This window comes from Nilaparvata lugens, chromosome 12, assembly GCF_014356525.2.
Source record: "Nilaparvata lugens isolate BPH chromosome 12, ASM1435652v1, whole genome shotgun sequence".
NCBI lineage: Eukaryota > Metazoa > Arthropoda > Insecta > Hemiptera > Delphacidae > Nilaparvata > Nilaparvata lugens.
This window is the reverse complement of record NC_052515.1, coordinates 28,998,259-29,015,920: the sequence shown is the minus strand read 5'-3', so window position 1 is coordinate 29,015,920 and position 17,662 is coordinate 28,998,259. Positions and strand designations below refer to the sequence as shown.

Below are 17,662 nucleotides of genomic sequence, written 5' to 3'. Positions count from 1 at the left end.
TCAACCCAGAATACTTCATAATTATGTGTCTTTCATCTTTTCATCTCTCTAATGGCTTCTCGAAAACTCTGCTTCAAACTTATATGTGCGCATGTGTCAAGTAATCCGTATTTGTCTCCAGCAAAATTTGTCTCCTTCTTCTGATAACGTTAACTTTGTAATTTATCTTGTATTTTGATGTGGCCGATACAATTTGTAAATGTTGTCTGTGACGATAAAAATATGAATATGAATCGAATTTGAAATTATTCTGGTGGAATCACATAAATAATATTTTCAATACCTCAAACATGTCCATCATTCTTCATGATAGTTCTACTTCGTTTGCTACTTCCCTTTCCTTCTTCCTTTCTTTCCTTCTTCCTTTCCTTACTTCTTTCCTTTGCTTCTTCTTCCATCCCACTCCTTTACTTTATCATCATACTCTTTCTTCTTATCCTCTTCTCTTCTATCAACTCATATTCACTCAATCGTTCTCATTTTCCTCTCTCCGTTTTAGAGGTTTTCTCTTTTTTATCTTCTTTCCCTTCTTCAACTTTTCAACACATCATCTGTAACTCATATTTTTCTCCTACTACAACTGGTATGTTTGCAACCTCTGCCTCTTCATAGAGTCTTCATTACAGGATTTACACTTGCATTCCTTCCTCCTTTTCTCTCTTTCTTTCTCTCTTAGTTACAATCTATTTCCCCCTTCATATCAGCCTTCAAAAAGCAACAGCACATCTATCTTCTACTGCAGGCTGCAATACACACTCAAAGAACAGTACAGTACTTGCAAGAAGCTCACTTTTTCAATCAAGTATCTCAAAATGTGGGAGTGGCGTCTCGAAGACTCAGCTTCAAACTTATGTGCGCATGTGTCGAGTAATCCTTATTCTCTACACACATAATATACTATTCTCCACACATGCACACTCCATACAAATATACAGTACACACAGGGCAGAAAATAACTAGACTTGTTCCACCACTCTTTTCGTAGAGAGATCATGTATGTATCTCAACATAGATATAGTTTCACTTGAAATTACATAGCCGCAGCAAAAAATAACTAGGTTCTTCTTTGAATTTTCCTTAAATAAGACATGCATGTGTGCTTATATAGAGTCTTACATAGAGTGATATAGCTGGACGTATTGAAAGAGGAAGAGACTGGAGGGGAATAACATCAGCGAGGTATCTATTTCCCTATGATTATACACATTAGGCGAGTATAATGAGTAGGCATACAAGACGTATACACGACTTATGATGAGAGAAAGAGACGGAGGACTCTTTTTCAAGGACATGTGAGGAGTGTTTCGAGCAGAGTTGCCATTGCCTAGAAAGCTCATAGGAGCTTTTAAAAGTTATAGAGACTTGAAAAATAATTCGAATAAGCTATAGCCCTTCAGAAAAATATATGAGGTACTTGATTCAATTGGCATTCAAGAGTTGATCAATTATAATGGGAAAATCATATGAAAAGCCTTCATATAGTCTTAGAAATTTAAATACTTACGTGAAAAATAATCATTGAAAATTCATAAAGCAGTCAGATTTGAAATTGAAAATGAGATGGAGAGTCATGATTATCGAGTTCTAAAGTATGTAAATTCTTCACAAATATGTAATAGAAATCATCTTAGTTTTAAGCAATATCATGAAAGTTCAATATAATATGATTTACAAATCTCGTAATATCAACACAAATAATATCATCCAAATATAGATTAAGTGAGATTCAAAGAATAAATTCATCCTGAATTCTTAGAATAACTTAATGTATTTTACTGTTAAATAAAAATACTAAGAAATTGTCAAAAACCAGAGATTTTAATGAACGTTAGAAAGACCGGTTTCGGTTGTTACACCATTGTCAATCTCTGATAAACTAGAACTTAATACAAGAGCAGCAGAATTTATACCAGTAGGTAAGTACTGCTATTGGTCAAGGACATGAACGCCTGCCATTGGCCCAGCTGGACAGTCTCCTCCCACTTAACGTCCAACAGAAACGTCACAAAATACCGGTTTAAGCAACAGACTCGCCATGATAGCAAAATTTACTTTCAGTACAAAAAAAAAACAAAGAAACAAGTAAAAGATAATAAAACAAATATTTAAATATAAAAACTATCGACTAATGTATGCTAACGGTGTTATGATAAAACTAAATTCGTAGTGTTGTATTGGTTGGAATGAATCTGGTCGTTTAAATGACCAGACAATTGACAATTTCTTGGTCTTTTTATTTAATATTAATAATTACCACAATATTAACTTTTCAACTACACAGAAAGTATTTTACTGTAATCGATGAGAATTTACCAAATTTATTTTAATTGATACGAACATTTTAGAATCATCAAACTGAACTAGCATTGAATCCACAGTGAATTATTGATTGAAAATTTACAAATTCTCCCAGATGAACGCTGATTCAATTACAGAAATAATCAAAATTACTCTAGACTAGACAAAATTGCCACCAATTAACAAAGTTTTGCAAGCGGATTTGATTGCTATTAACCAATTATTCCTAGTCAATACAGAGGTTGCAAATAATTCTAGAGGCTACAAGATCAATGTAAAGTTCTCATGCATAAAATATGATCATGGTCCCTTTTTTAATAGCTGCCTATCCACTATACCACTGTACATCCATTACTATATAGTACCTTTCAATTTGAAACAATCCTATTTTTTATTCACAACTCAAACAGTAGCTCTGTCGAATAATGTCATGCCAAGAAGTTGAAAAACTACTGTACACTCCATCTATTAAGGATAATGAAGCCAACTATTGTCAACTGAAAAATTGTGGATCCTCTAAATGATTTTGCAAACTTTTCTACGATTCGATGTAATGTAGAGTAGAATATTTTATGCAAGTCCCCGTCAAGTAAACTATGATAGTCATCTACAGCTTGAATATTTACATTACAATTGCTCAAAGTTTTGCCTACTCAATAAAAACTACCTGACTGCAATTTTAAGCTCGTTAAGTACTGTGGTACTTCATAAGTCAAATAGGAACTTCAATAAGTACACAACGTGCCGTATATCAAACATATCTCAGTTTTCCATGCGATGCAATAATACTTATGGATTATTATCTACTTTTGAATGCAGTTTTTCATTCCAACTCGAAAGAGATATTATGGATAATCTACTTTTCATGATTCAAAATATTGATGAAATTGACCAAAATTTTCCAGGTCTTCTTCAATCATGAGATAGAAAAGTTCAAAACTGCAAAACACATTGAGTTTGATTGATCATAATCATTTTTAGAGTTCATCTATATTTTCCAAATAAACGTTCATTTTAATGGTATCTTGGAATACTTTGAGAACTAGTTTAATAGTTCATCCAATTTCCCATTAGAAATAGTTATTGTACTCTTCAAATTCAACTAATCAAGATTATGGTAACAGTGGAACAAGTCACTGATAACTGAACAACACATCAATCAGTATTCAATTTCAAAACTACATTCATATAGAATGATTATTTAACCAAAACTACAAACTTTCTGAGTCATGTAACCCATGTCAGAGATATTTATTAAACATGAAAAAATCATTTACAATATGGAAAGAAGTCCTTTACGTACTTGCATTAATTTCCTTAAACTATCGTGTAGCATCCCACTACAGAGTCTATGTGTCCAAGTGAAGAAATATAACCTACTTTTTTGGGCATACTTCTATCAACATTCGGAAAGAGAACAGTTTTGGGCTAGGCCTGTTGGTCCTTTTCTTGAATATGATTTGTGTATTATGGAATGTAAACAAATAGGATATTGGAAACCTTGCCAATCGACCTGCGTTCAGTTCATGATAAGATAACAAGAAACAATTATTATCACAAACAAAATTGCATTGACAAAAGCCACTTAATCTAGATACAATAATATAATAGGAGAAAATTGAATCTCCTAATTTTACAATATGCGATTATTTCAGAACGTTTTTGACAAACTATTGATTGGAAATTTACGGCTGTTTCCACAATGATTACACAACAATGACTGTTGTCGAACAGTATTTAGCCATGTATTTATAGCCTCATTTCGGCTATTTTTTAACACGTGAGTTTTGGCGGTGATGTTTTTCGTAAACATTTTTCGTCCGCCAGTCGAGTTCGACTTTGCATTCTGAGGCCAACGACTTCACAATCCGCATCTGTATGCGAATGAGAGAGCGACAGAGAAGGAATGATGGGGAAGAAAGTGGCGAGAAAGAGAGAGAAACTGATAATTTGGACAGTGTGTGTGATGGAGAGGAGAAATGCTGATTCAGTATGCGAATGAGAGAGAGAGAGAGAGAGAGAGACTGATAATTTGGGCAACTAGTGAGTGTGTGTGATAAAGAGGAGAACTGCTAATTCAGTATGCGAATGAGGAGTGGCAGAATGGGAGAAGAAAGTGGGGAGGAAGAGAGAGACAGATAGCGAATGGGGAAACTGGTGAGTGTGATAAAGAAGCAGAGTGCCGAATCAAACGGTATCTGTGACCTTATTCGCAATTTGCATGGCTGAAAAGTGACGGCACGCTATCAACTCTCCTATTAGTAAACAGTTTTTTAGGCGCTCTGAAAGTTTCAGAAGCGATTCGACTCTAGTTTGGATTTACTTGATTAGTTTGTTCCATTCGAAAAATATATAATTTTATTTATAATTATATATCATGCAAAGAACATAATTTTTTAATGACAATTGGAGAAGAATTGGAAATATATGGAATTTCATAAAAATAGGCGGAATTGTCCTTTCCCAAAAAATCAATACTCGATTGAAATTTTGAACTTCTAGTAGAAACAGTCAATGAAAACGATAGTTGTTATTAAAATTGGAAGGAGAATATTAATGGAATTTTGTCAAAGGCTCCAACCGTTATCAATGACAAGATTATCTTTCAGATAACATTGTATAGTTTTTCGCACTCCAATCATCTACAAGAAAAGGAGCTGTGGCCATTTATATTGATTTTGATTGTATTACCTGACTCTCTTCTCCAAATCATTGCACAATTTTTATTCTAACAACGATTCGAGAAAAGAAAACTCGTTTCAAAAATTCAAGAGTGGAGACTGGGATAGACAAACAGCGAAGAAGTAGAAAATAAAAATTGGAAAGGTGAGCTAATATTGTAGGCTCAAATCCGAACATAAGAAATTAAAAAAAAGTTTATATTTTACCCAAAAAGTCATGATTACTCGCTCTATCTCATGTTATCCTGAAAATCCCAATCAAATATTCAGTCACGTGTAGCTAATTTATAGCTTATGATAATATTTTATATTGATTAGAACTCATATTTGATATTGTGAATCATCAAATTTTTGGATCAGCTCATCATCCTATTTGTTTTTCTTCAAATCGTTCATTAACTGAGATAGTATTTGAAAAAAATTAAGATGGAATATGATGCGCAAAAATGAGAGGATTTGGTTCCGAGTGTTGATTTCTGCCTTTGAACTGTGAGCAAATAATAACACTGATAAGGGAACATGTTTTCTGCTATGTCAAGAACATGTTTACGAATTGATATTCGCTTATATAATGATTTATCACATATCTCAGCTATGAAAATCAATAGGTTTGTTGACAAATTTGGCAAAAACATTCCAATACATACTGCGTACAATAACAGCTACTTCCAATTTCCTGAAATATGTTTACCATAATAATCCTGTTATGTATAGAATTCGTGAAATTTAATTTTTAAGGAGATTGGGTGTGTTTTTTTCGATTTATAATTTTGATTTGATTACTATTTCTGTCTCCCAAGTTGGGATAGTTTCGTCCTATGATAAGCAGTGACGAATTTATAATATGAGATGATTCCTATTTTATATTGTCCTACATAATATATTGTGATGAATTTATAAAGGGGAAAGATATTATTCTTCAGAAATGAACGCAAACTATTTATGAATGAATGAGAGTAGCCAATTAATATCTATGATTAAGATAGAAACTTATCAACAATAATTGATATAATATTAAGCGAGCAATTTCTGTATGTCTGTTTATATTTTTATACCTGGTTATTTTTATATCTGGTTATTTATGTTCAACGGATCTCGAAAACGGCTCTAACGATTTTCACGATATTTGGAACATAATAGGTTTATGATATAAAAATTCGATTACACTATGTCTAATCCCTAGGAAAACTCGCTGAAGGACATTAAAAGGATAATATTCATCCTTGGAAGTACTGATGATAATTTCGTCGTCTGTCGATAACAGAAGATGCGTGTGCCTGTGTGAGAGATCAGCTGTGTAATCATTCAATCAGCTTACCGTATCTCGCGAGAAATATTATCTAAAAATGTTATCAAAATAATTTGATTTGTTGACATGACATGGTTTATCACTCTAAATTAGAGTATATCATAATATTCAATGTTAATAATTATTCTACAGTTTTAAGTGATTAGTGAGTGTTATTTTGTTATTCAATTTGGTTTGTAAACAATCTAAATTAGAACTTTCCTGTTTTTAAATATTTTGAATTTTGACTGAAAATTGGACCTGAATTCAAGTGTATGAAACATAACCTAATTTTTGGACCAATTATAGTGTATAAATCAAAATTCGGGGAAGGAACAGTTTTGGGCTGTGACTGTTTGTCCTTCCCCAATCATTTTGAAGAATTGTGTTCTGTTTATCAATAAATAAATAACGAGCGAAGCTCGGTGCCCCGATATTTGATATAATTCATAACAATCCTCGAATTGAAGTGTATGAACCTCGAATTGAAATAAATCTCAACTATTTAGATGAATATTTTAAGGAAGGATTGTTAATAGCGACCAAATAAACTTTTACCCAGTAAAAACGTGTATTATTTATGTGTGTTCACAGTGCTTATGTATGTTTATACATAGGCCACTATGGATTCTAATGACTAAAGTGTGAATTGCCCCAGCATTTATACTGTAACAACCTAAACTAATAATTCGACCATCATTTTCCTAATTAAGACACTCTCCAACTCAAAAACGCATTACTCAGTGCATAGAGATGGCCATGTCATCACCCACATGCTTTTTTAATACGACTGCAATAATTAAAGCACTAGTTGCGGTCAAAAGGGAGAGAAAAGAGAGAGAAAGAGGGAGAGGGATTAGAGTTATTTATTCATGTATGTTACAATATATACTGTGAGAGAGAGAGAGTGAGTAACAGGGACAATTAGGAGAGAAAGAGTAAGAATGATAATGACATATAGAACGTAGAGTGGGAGGGAGTGATAGCTATGAGACAGAGAAAGAGTGAGAGAGTGTGAGAGAGAGATGAGATTGATTAGGAAGATGATGGCACAATGAACGCCCTTATAATTACCATTTTACCAGGACAATAATTAATGTCCTACAATCCACATCAGTTGGATCAGTTGGCTATCTTGCCTTCTTTGGTAACTAGATGTAAGGGGCTTGATTAGCCTATTTGAATGGTTTGAAATGAAGTACAAATAGCGAAAAAGCTGTGTCTAGGAATTTGATTGGTTTTTTGAATGTAGGCCTATTTTTTTGAATTCCAGAATCACAATCCACTTAAATGGATTCAATAGATGCATTGATTGAATGACTTCACTTTTTGATTTATAGAAAGCATTAAATTTTTTCATAATACTATAACTGACTGATAGCTCTAAAACTTTAGAAGCTGCTACACTTCGAACAATCACTTATTTTTCAACTTCCTGTCGCAAGTCTGATGCATCACATTGAATATAAAATGAAAGAGCTGAAAGCATAATCGAACCATTCTAAATCCTAATAAAGTATTTCCAATAATTTGAGATAAACCAGTACTTCTTGAATTCAATAATTTCCCTATTGTTAAATTTCCCTTTTTCGTTTGCGATAATGTCTTCAAACTCTTATCCCAAGTTGTCTACATTATAATGAAACATCGCATTTCTGAATGGTTTGACTCAAATTATAATTTGTGTGAGGAGGAAAAATCAAACTATCAAGTCCTGATATCTGCAAGACTAGCTTACCTTAACTACATCTATAATACAAATAATACTAGTAGTTCTGTGAACAGTAGACCTCGCGCAGTTAATACACCACAGCCTTCTCGTATACTATCCATCAGAGTAAATACTGTCTGTATGTCGTGTCGGCGAGATATCGGAGTGAAAACGGCTAATGGCTGTTGGGGTTGGTGTATAAAAAATGATAACATCAAAAGCTAATCTCCTTCAACATATACTGGCAACAGGTCCGCCCAAATTCAAAGCAGTAAAAGGTCGAGAGACAATACTATGATATTTTAGTTATTGAATTATATGCGTTATTGCATCAATTTATAATAATGATTCGAATAACGAATCATTAGTTCATTATTTAATAGTGCATAAAAATTGCATTCAATGAGGCATGCAATTAATAGTCCACACAGCAGCTGATTTTTTACCAAGTTACATTGAGATATTAATTGCATGCAATTAATAATCCACTCGACAGCTGATTTATGATGAATAATTCTACAGTCTGATTAATCCTATCTTCAGAGTAGATTATATATATATAGTGATATCGGAGTATGAAGGAAATTCCTTTTCCTTTCATATTATCCTTGAAGTTCAAAATTTTAAAAAACCTTGTGTATACATCGACGCGCAGTTAAAAAAGGAATATTCCTGCCAAATCTCATAGAATTCCATCATGCGACCATAAATGCGTTACATGCACAGAGACGAAAGAAAATCCGAGTAAAAACAATTATTACTCATGCTGAAACATTATTAACTCCTCCGTATTTTCAAAGAGAATAAGAATGGAAAATGTCCTGTTTCTATTTTCCTTGGTATTGTTATATAACTACATCCTATTTATTGAAAATATATTACTACAAATGTTTTTGTGAATATATGCCCAAGATATTAGTAGGCTAGCAGCCAAAGTGAATGGAAAAAGCAATTAGAGAATCGGCAATGCTAGATATAGACGAAACACCATTCAGCTATTCTGAGACTGACTTCAAACTGATAGCATCCCTTAAAGCTAACACCAATGCAACTAATGCTGACAGATTAAAGAGAATCCCACTCTTGCATTCCCTTCCAACATTTTGATAGTACCCACTATCATAAAAGACAGGCTGATACAACTTCCCCGACGCCACTAAAACTTAGTTTAATTTAGGATATTCTGGTGTTGTAAGGTTGGCAGCAGTGAGTGTGCGTGCTAGTGCAGCGGGTGCGTAAGTTCGAATGCAGTTGAAACGCACTGGAAATGCGTAAGCCTAGCCCAGAGATCTCTAGTAGACACGGTTTACACTACGCTCAGCTATACGATTAGACTCTAGTAGACGAAAAAACCACTCTATCAATCTATTTCTTCTACCCCTTGTTCTGAATTTTCAAAAAGTTTCAAATTTTTCTTCTATCATTAAATTTCTCCCCCAACTTTCCCCATTCATAAACTCAAGTCATGCAGATTTGTCTTCGTGATGATAGTGTTTTATATCCAAATATCACCTCACAAAACTAAACTTACGTGATAATATTTGGAAGTTAAGGAGGCATCTAATACCTCCCTAACTGAAACTCATGTGAAAACAGTTAAAAACTTTGTAAAATACATTGTTTACATCACAGAATACATTACATAATCACTAAATAATCAAAAGACATCAAAAACAGCAAGAAAGTGTGAAGTTTCAAGTGAATTTCTCCCAGTGCTCATATTATTTGATAAGTGTGTGTGGGTGTGTATTCAAAGAAAAACATTCAGATTTCCTTTAGGACCATGATTTTGTGAAACAAATTATAAAATATTGGAACTATATATGATAAATTTCAATTGTATATGATATCTTGTGTGTCGTATCTAATTTACAATGACCAAGTGTGCTGATTTGAGCTGGAGTGATTTGTTTATTTGATTTTCACAAGTCTTAAATGACATTACCAGGGATAGTTGTATGCACTGTGCCAACAATTACTCATAGTTTAATTAGTCGATAATCTGAGTCACACATCATTCGATAGTCGACCTCACTACGTGAAAGTGGACCACATCCTTGTAAGGACCTCTGCAGCTTTTCTCTTCTCTGACATCTGGTGAAATTGGCAACATCAGGCTGGAAAATCTTCAGAGAACTTCTCCCATCTATGATCCTCCTGGGGAATCATCAGGGGTGAGTTTGAGTTTTATTTCTCTCAAAATACGATCATTTCTCTCAAATTATGTATCATTTCTCTCAAAATATGTATCATTTCTCAAGTTATTTGGCTGCCTCCCTCCCACCGTCTAACACATCTTCAGAGACCTACTTCTCCTATCTAAGTTACTCTTGTTATCATTATTGAGAAAAGCTCAATTTCCATTTCTCTCAGAATATGAATAGTTTGTCAAATAGGCGTATTCCTATTTGAATGCAATTATCTACAATGAAGGAGTGACTCATAATATCAATATAAATCAGTCAAATATTTGATAAACAAGTGTTAATCTTAACAAACGAATCCTTAACAGTGCCAAAATTCTGGGCATTCCATACATTTTTCCTTGTATATTATCTTTATTGCAGAATCATTTTTGAACAGAGTACCGTACGTAATATGTATCTTCTATTTTGAGATGAGTAGTCTATTCCATAAACTAAGTCCTACTCATTAATTGAATGAATGAATACTTGACACCTATTAATCACAGATTAAAGTAGGTTTTAGAACATTAATAATAACCATGATATTATATCACATTAATTACCAGCTCAACCAAACCAATCATACGAATAATATTAGGCCTATCATATTATTAAATATCATTAATTTTATAAATAAATTAATAATAATTAAATATCATATTATATTGATGGTGGGAAAGTGGTATAGTGAGATTTGTATCAAACTGTCAGCATTCCATACATATAACATCAATGCTTTCCATTCATCCAATGCTGACAATTTAAAGTGAATCTTACTTTGGCAGTCTCCCCCTCCCTTCCGACACTTCTTCACCAGGAGAGTTCAGAGTTGTTTGCTTCTTTATTACTAATGGAATTGTTCGGAGCCCACCTAATGCAATAGTCTATTCCCACAGTATAATTGATAAATTCCAGTATATTCCCAGAGCATGAGAAGTAGCCTACGGAGAGGTGAAGCTACCCATGAGAGTATCCAATCTTTCAAAAGAAATTTTAAAATTAATATGTAAATACCAGGTTTAGTGGAGTGTTTAGATGAAGATAATCTTCCCAGTACAGTACCCAAATTGAATATTGATTTTTGTATATCGTGATACGGGATTCCAATCAAGCTAAGGACTAGGTTAATACTCAAAAAACATGAATCATTACTACCACCCATGAGAGTATCCAATCCTTAAAAAGCAATTTAAAAATTAATATACAAATTCCAGATCCAGTGGAGTCTTGAGATAAAAGACAATCTTTCAAATACAGTATTTGAGTTAAATATTGATTTTTGTATTGATGTTTCATGCAGGATTTCGTCAATCAAACCAAAGACCAGGTTAATACTCAAAAGATTAGTCAATAAATTAGTCAAATTTTTCAATAAATTATTATGTAAACATTGAAATATCGGCTGATAGTAACATTGATAATCAACAATGGAATGTAGAATAATCAAGCTATTTATTACCCCAGTCTTTCATAACTTGGAATCAAACTTCGATCACCTAATTCACTTAAAAATTACTGTTGTATGACCGAAAATCAAAATCTGATCCTTAGTTATGCAACTTGTTCATAATATTGTGTACACACCACGTACGGTAACGGGTAACCTGGTTAATTCAAGTGGTGACGTTTGTAGTAAACATTTTTCAGACATCAGGCTCAACGGAAATGACCTCCAACCACTGAAAAATTCACACAATTCATTCTACAATCTGAGTTAGTAGCGCAGTACTAGAGCTCATCTATCATTCACATTCAGTGGCCAGTGGACAGAATAGTAATTAACTGATGCACTGTTTTTAAAGGTGGGCCACTTAATTGCCACTTTAATGAATATGGACATGTTATATTCACGAATTGAATGAATAGTAATTAAATGAATAGCATCTGATATATTAGTTTGTTTCAACCTACGTTCCCGATTTGCAACTTGAAAAACATAAACATGAAACAAATAGTTCAAGATTAAATTTGAATGTGGAATTTTCAAATTCAATCCTAGTAACAAAAATAGAGTAGCATGCTTTTGTGTCAACATCAACTTTTCCAACGGAAGCTTTAATAGATCAAATGTCCGCCATTTTGTGTAATATAGTATCCGCCATTTCGTGCATTCAATCAACCTACCAGCCAATCAGAGACAAGTGGGAGTCGACCAATGAGGGAACTGGAAAACACTTGGAATGTTCTAGATTAAAGCAATGTGTTAGAGATTTGGACTAATAAGAAGGCTAAAAACCACTAGATCTTTTCAGCTTATAATAATGTAATGCACAGGATATCTAGACCAATAAGAGAGCTAAATAGGAATAAGAATAAGAGACCAATAAGACTTCACATCATTTATCCAGGATTTTCCAGCTTATTGAAAATCAGTACCTATAAGATATTACAACCAAAAGTAAGAATCGTAATCAAAATCTCACCTCTCAGATCTGCATCTAATACCAGCCATTCATATTTTATCAAATAACATATTGAAGAATATTTTTGGAACAATAAAGGGAGGGCTCATTTTGGTACTGTTAATTTACTCTATGTAAATCTTTTTCAGATTCGAAGATATCAACTTTGTACCTATTAATGGTTTCATTCATAAATTACAGATTCTATTATTCTATTTCATTTTGAGTTAATGTGTTTTATATTCACCAAAGGTTGATAAACATCTTACAGGATGAAATTTGGGTACATTGATTTTTTTTGGGAAGCAATACTTTCCTTATCTATGGTAGTAGGGAAAGCAAGAAAGGTAGAAATACAGGAATTCAAGCAGAACAAACAACTCCTACATAAATACATGAATAAGGTCAAAATTCATTTCGTGTTCATGTGATTTATATTAACCAAAGGTTGATATCATCTCATGGGATGGAATTCAGGTACATTGATTTTTTTGGGAAGCAATAGTTTCCTTACATATGGTAGTAGGGAAAGCAAGAAAGGTAAAAATACAGGAATTCAAGCAGAAAAAATAACTCCTACATAAATACATGAATAAGGTCAAAATTCATTTGAAAATATCAATAAACTATTCCACAACCTAATTTTTGAAATGAAACTATTTTTCCTGACCACCTATTGTAAGATGTAACATTCCTATCCTCACAAATATTTGGTATGCTCTTATAGACATGAAAACTATTCTTGAGGAGAAAAATATTTTAAGGTTTATTTTGTGATTAATCAAAATCTCAAGTACAGCCGAAAGAAAAACATCTGAATTCTTCCTCAATTTTCTTGGATGTTTACGAAACGACATTAATTTCGAATGAACAGGCGTGATATCTGTAACCTCGGGTAGGTAGTGATGTTATTTCAGTTCAGTTTGTAAACTGTTTGCAAACTAATTATCACAGTACACCAAACCGCAAGAGATAAGATAACGTCCAACAATGCAAGATGGTTTTTAATTACTGGGTTTGGAAATTGTTATCAGAAGCATTTTGCAGTTCATTGATAAATAACCAAGGCTGCAGCGAAATAGATTGAAAATATTATTTAGTGAATTGAATAAAATTTATTGTGATAACGGTCGATTCTTACCAAAAATACAATATAGAACTATTAATTCTCATCAGTTAATAATACAGTATTCCTGAGAATAATATGAAACTTTAATAATCCAACATTATAAATCATCCTTTATCTAAGATTAAAATACAGAGACACCTGTGTTGTTTTGTAGCTCATCATCAGGTTTAGTGAGAGAAAAATATTATTCCTCAATCAAAAAAATGAAACACATCAATCAGACCCGACATAATTAATAGTTTTTCACAAACAATTGAATTCGAGTTACCAAAATTTTGATATCTGGAACCTTTTTAAACAACGATTATTAGGGTCGTGTGGCAGAGAGGACCAGGAGTCCTCACTCCGCCCTAATAAAGGCAATTAATTGATTAATCAATCAAACAATTATTCTTAAAATACTATCAGAACTGATTACTCCTGAGCCGTATATTTTACAGATGGAAATTACTGACATATTGCAATTAATCAAATGCTAATGAATTATTTTGTATAAAATAATTTGGATTTTCGTTTAATAACTAGTAGTTCTGTGAACAGTAGACCTCACGCAGTATTTTCATCCACAAGTACCTGATTGAAACTATAGACCTTACACAGCAATAGACTGGCTTCTCCACACATCTGTGTAATCACTTTACAGCTGATTTATGATAATTCTATAGTCTGATTTTTACTCTAATATTGGCGTATGAAGGAGGCTCCTTTTTCCTTTTATACTATCCTTAAAATGCAAAATTTCCAAAAACCTTGTATATACGTTGACGCGCTATTAAAAAAGGAATATACCTGTCAAATTTCATGAAAATCTATTACCGCGTTTCGTCGTAAATGCGCAACATATAAACATTAAGAGAAATGCCAAACCGTCGACTTGAATCTTAGACCTCACTTCGCTCGGTCAATAATAAATTAATGCCGTATATTTTAGTTTCATTTGCTTAAGTTTACATAAACTACTAAATCAAAGCTTAATTTAACTCTATGAAAGTGACTCATACAAAATGTATGAGCAAAAATCACAGGTCATACAACATTAAATGTGTAAAATTTTCACACATTTGTCATGTAGTCTATAAGGACGTCCTTATAGTTCAGAACACTCCCCACTTTGTCGAATCTTTTTGTAGCGCAAGTTTCAAGTCTGAACCATGGAGAAAAATGACTCAATATTCAATATTAGTAGTATTTTAATCTCTGTCTGAACGTATTAGCTAGAATTTCTAAAATAATAACTGTAATGCCGTTAGCCGTAATCATTTAGTGCTGATGCACTTTCAAATAATCCAAGATGATTAAACATCTTTGCATATCTTGTATAAACTCAGTTATTTATTTTACTTATCTACTTTCTTCACACTTACCAATCCAATTACACACAATAACAACAAAACTCTGTCAATTTTGTCACATTGCGATGCAAATTACAAACTGGGCTCTCGGAAACACCACAACTATAATTAAATATTGACCAATAAATTGTCAACAACAATTTCTCGTTAACGCACAACTTTTATTTGAACTACCCACGTCTAGTGAAGATAATAATAATGATAAAATCCGAATATTGCGCGTTTGTCCAGCTAGACTGTTTGTATTCGAAGGTGATAATTATTATTAATAACATTTCTAGAAGGAAAATAGTGTGAAGGGCATGGGAAAATATTGGTGGAGTTTGCCTTCTCAGACATATTTATCAGTTCCTCCTCCTGATAAATTCGGAATTATTAAATTTGAATATTGGAAGCAAATAATAGTCCAATAACTGCGAGCGGAAGGAGTCGCCATTGCTGTATGAGCAGAGCAATCTTTGTTCCAAATGATTAGAGTGAACTTTCACATGTAGGCAAATGAGCACATTCGTTCCAAAAGAATAATTATTTCTAGAATGTTCAGTGAATCACAATCAAACAGGACAGAATCAGTAATAGATGAGTCAGGAAATTTGTTAGCTACTAATCAGAAGGAAGTTGAAACTAACTTTTGAAATTATTGGTATTTGAAATTAATAACTAATTTAAATTTGGTATTTGAAATTAATTTTAATAAAGGAAAGAATATACACGTACGGGATAGGAAAATTATTATGTTTGACGCATCATCACGTCGTCTGAATTACTGGACTGATTAACTTGAAATTTCGCATATAGATTCTTAATTAACCAATGTTGGTTATAGACCTATTTTCAATTGGTCAAGATTTCATCACGTCAAGTTTTCAGTTTGTCATGTTTGAAAATAGACCCTTGCGGAGCACGGGTTACCTGCTAGTATTTAATAAAATAATATGTCAAGGGCTATTGGATGGGTGAATGGTATGGACGTTTCATTTTAGGATCATTCACATCAATATTATGATCATCAATATAACTGCTAGTATTTAATAAAATAATATGTCAAGGGCTATTGGATGGGTGAATGGTATGGACGTTTCATTTTAGGATCATTCACATCAATATTATGATCATCAATCACGATACATTTATATTTTATACTAGATATAGAATCGAGCCTTCAGCCTTTATATTCTCGCCTTAGAATCTGTATCAAAATATATTCATTCTAGATTATAGGAGAGTTACTATTTCCAACAACAATTGGAAAATTGAAATTCAATAATTCAATTCAAATTCAATATCATTAGCTCCATTAAATTATATATTTATCCCAATGTACACACTACACAAGTAAATACATCCGTGATATCAGAAAAGGTGATAGTCTATTGGAATCACATTAGTGGACATTAGATGTCTTGTAAATGAATTTTACAAATCACTTTTTGTGTAGTTGAGAAGTTGATATTGTGATAATTATTCATATTAAATGAAGAAGACTAGGAAATTGTCAAAAAAACCACAGATTTATTGATACTTAGAAAGACCGGTTTCGGTTATTACACCATTGTCAATCACTGATAAACCTTTCTAAGTATCAATAAATCTGTGGTTTTTTGACAATTTCCTAGTCTTTTCCATTTAAACCTTTCTAAGTATCAATAAATCTGTGGTTTTTTTTTAAATTTCTTTGTATTTTTCAATCAATTGTACAAATCCTTGGATGCATATGTTTAGAATAATACAATAAGTAAAATAGAATACAGAGAAGACATAATAATCTGTATATGAGAGGAAAAGGAGCATAAATAGGAGGGAATGATCATGGAAAATATTTATAAAATAAAGAGGTTGTGATTAAAATTAGTGAATTGACAACATGGAACATTCCAATGAAGGTTAATGAAGTACGAGAACAATACAGAGAAGAATAGAGGTAGAGAAAAGAGGGGAGAATGAAAGCAAATGAAGATGAAGAGGAATAAAGTAAAGATGATAATGGAGAAGAGAAACTAGATAACATAAGATATCCTCACTTTCAGTACTCGAAAGAAGAGGAGATGGATGCAAAATGAAGATGAAGAGATCTGAAGTAAAGATGATAATGTAGAAGAGATACTAGATTACATTTGCAAAGTTGACTTGAACGGTGATTTTGAAGAGTTTGATTTGTAGAAAAACCAACCAAGATTTGACATAAATTCTATCAATCAAGTGAGAAACCAAGACTCGACAGAAATGAAACAATACAGAAATTGAATCAATTTCAATACAAATCAAGACAATACAGAAAAGAATCAAAGCGAGAAGAATATGATAAAATTACATGGAAGGCTATATAAATAAGAGATGAAACAAGAGGAATATTAGAAGATGAGTAGAAGTGAGATGAGAGTAGGTTGGCTGATCAAGTGTAAGATAGAGACGAAGGTAGGTATATTTAGCGAGGTCGTTAGATGCATCGAAAATAGAAGACAGCACAGAGCAGAGAATATTGGGAATAGGTGAGTGAATGTGTGTTGAAGATGTCTGAGATTATCACTGGCCTTGAGATCTGGACCATACGAAGACAGAAAAAAAGAATAAGTTTTTCTCTGTCTTTTCTCTGTGATTACAGCCGTCTCCTCCTT

At 32.7% G+C, this 17,662-nt stretch overlaps 1 protein-coding gene across 1 annotated transcript in view; it reads left to right on the top strand.

Annotated features, from left to right (window-relative positions):
* Positions 1–9,261: 9,261 nt before the first annotated feature.
* The window catches only part of LOC111048189 (longitudinals lacking protein, isoforms H/M/V), a 67,993-nt gene continuing 59,592 nt past the window's right edge, over positions 9,262–17,662 (top strand). Inside the window, exon 1 of the mRNA XM_039439324.1 lies at positions 9,262–10,152. The gene's annotated coding sequence lies outside the window, so the exon portion shown is untranslated. The remainder of the gene's footprint in view (positions 10,153–17,662) is intronic.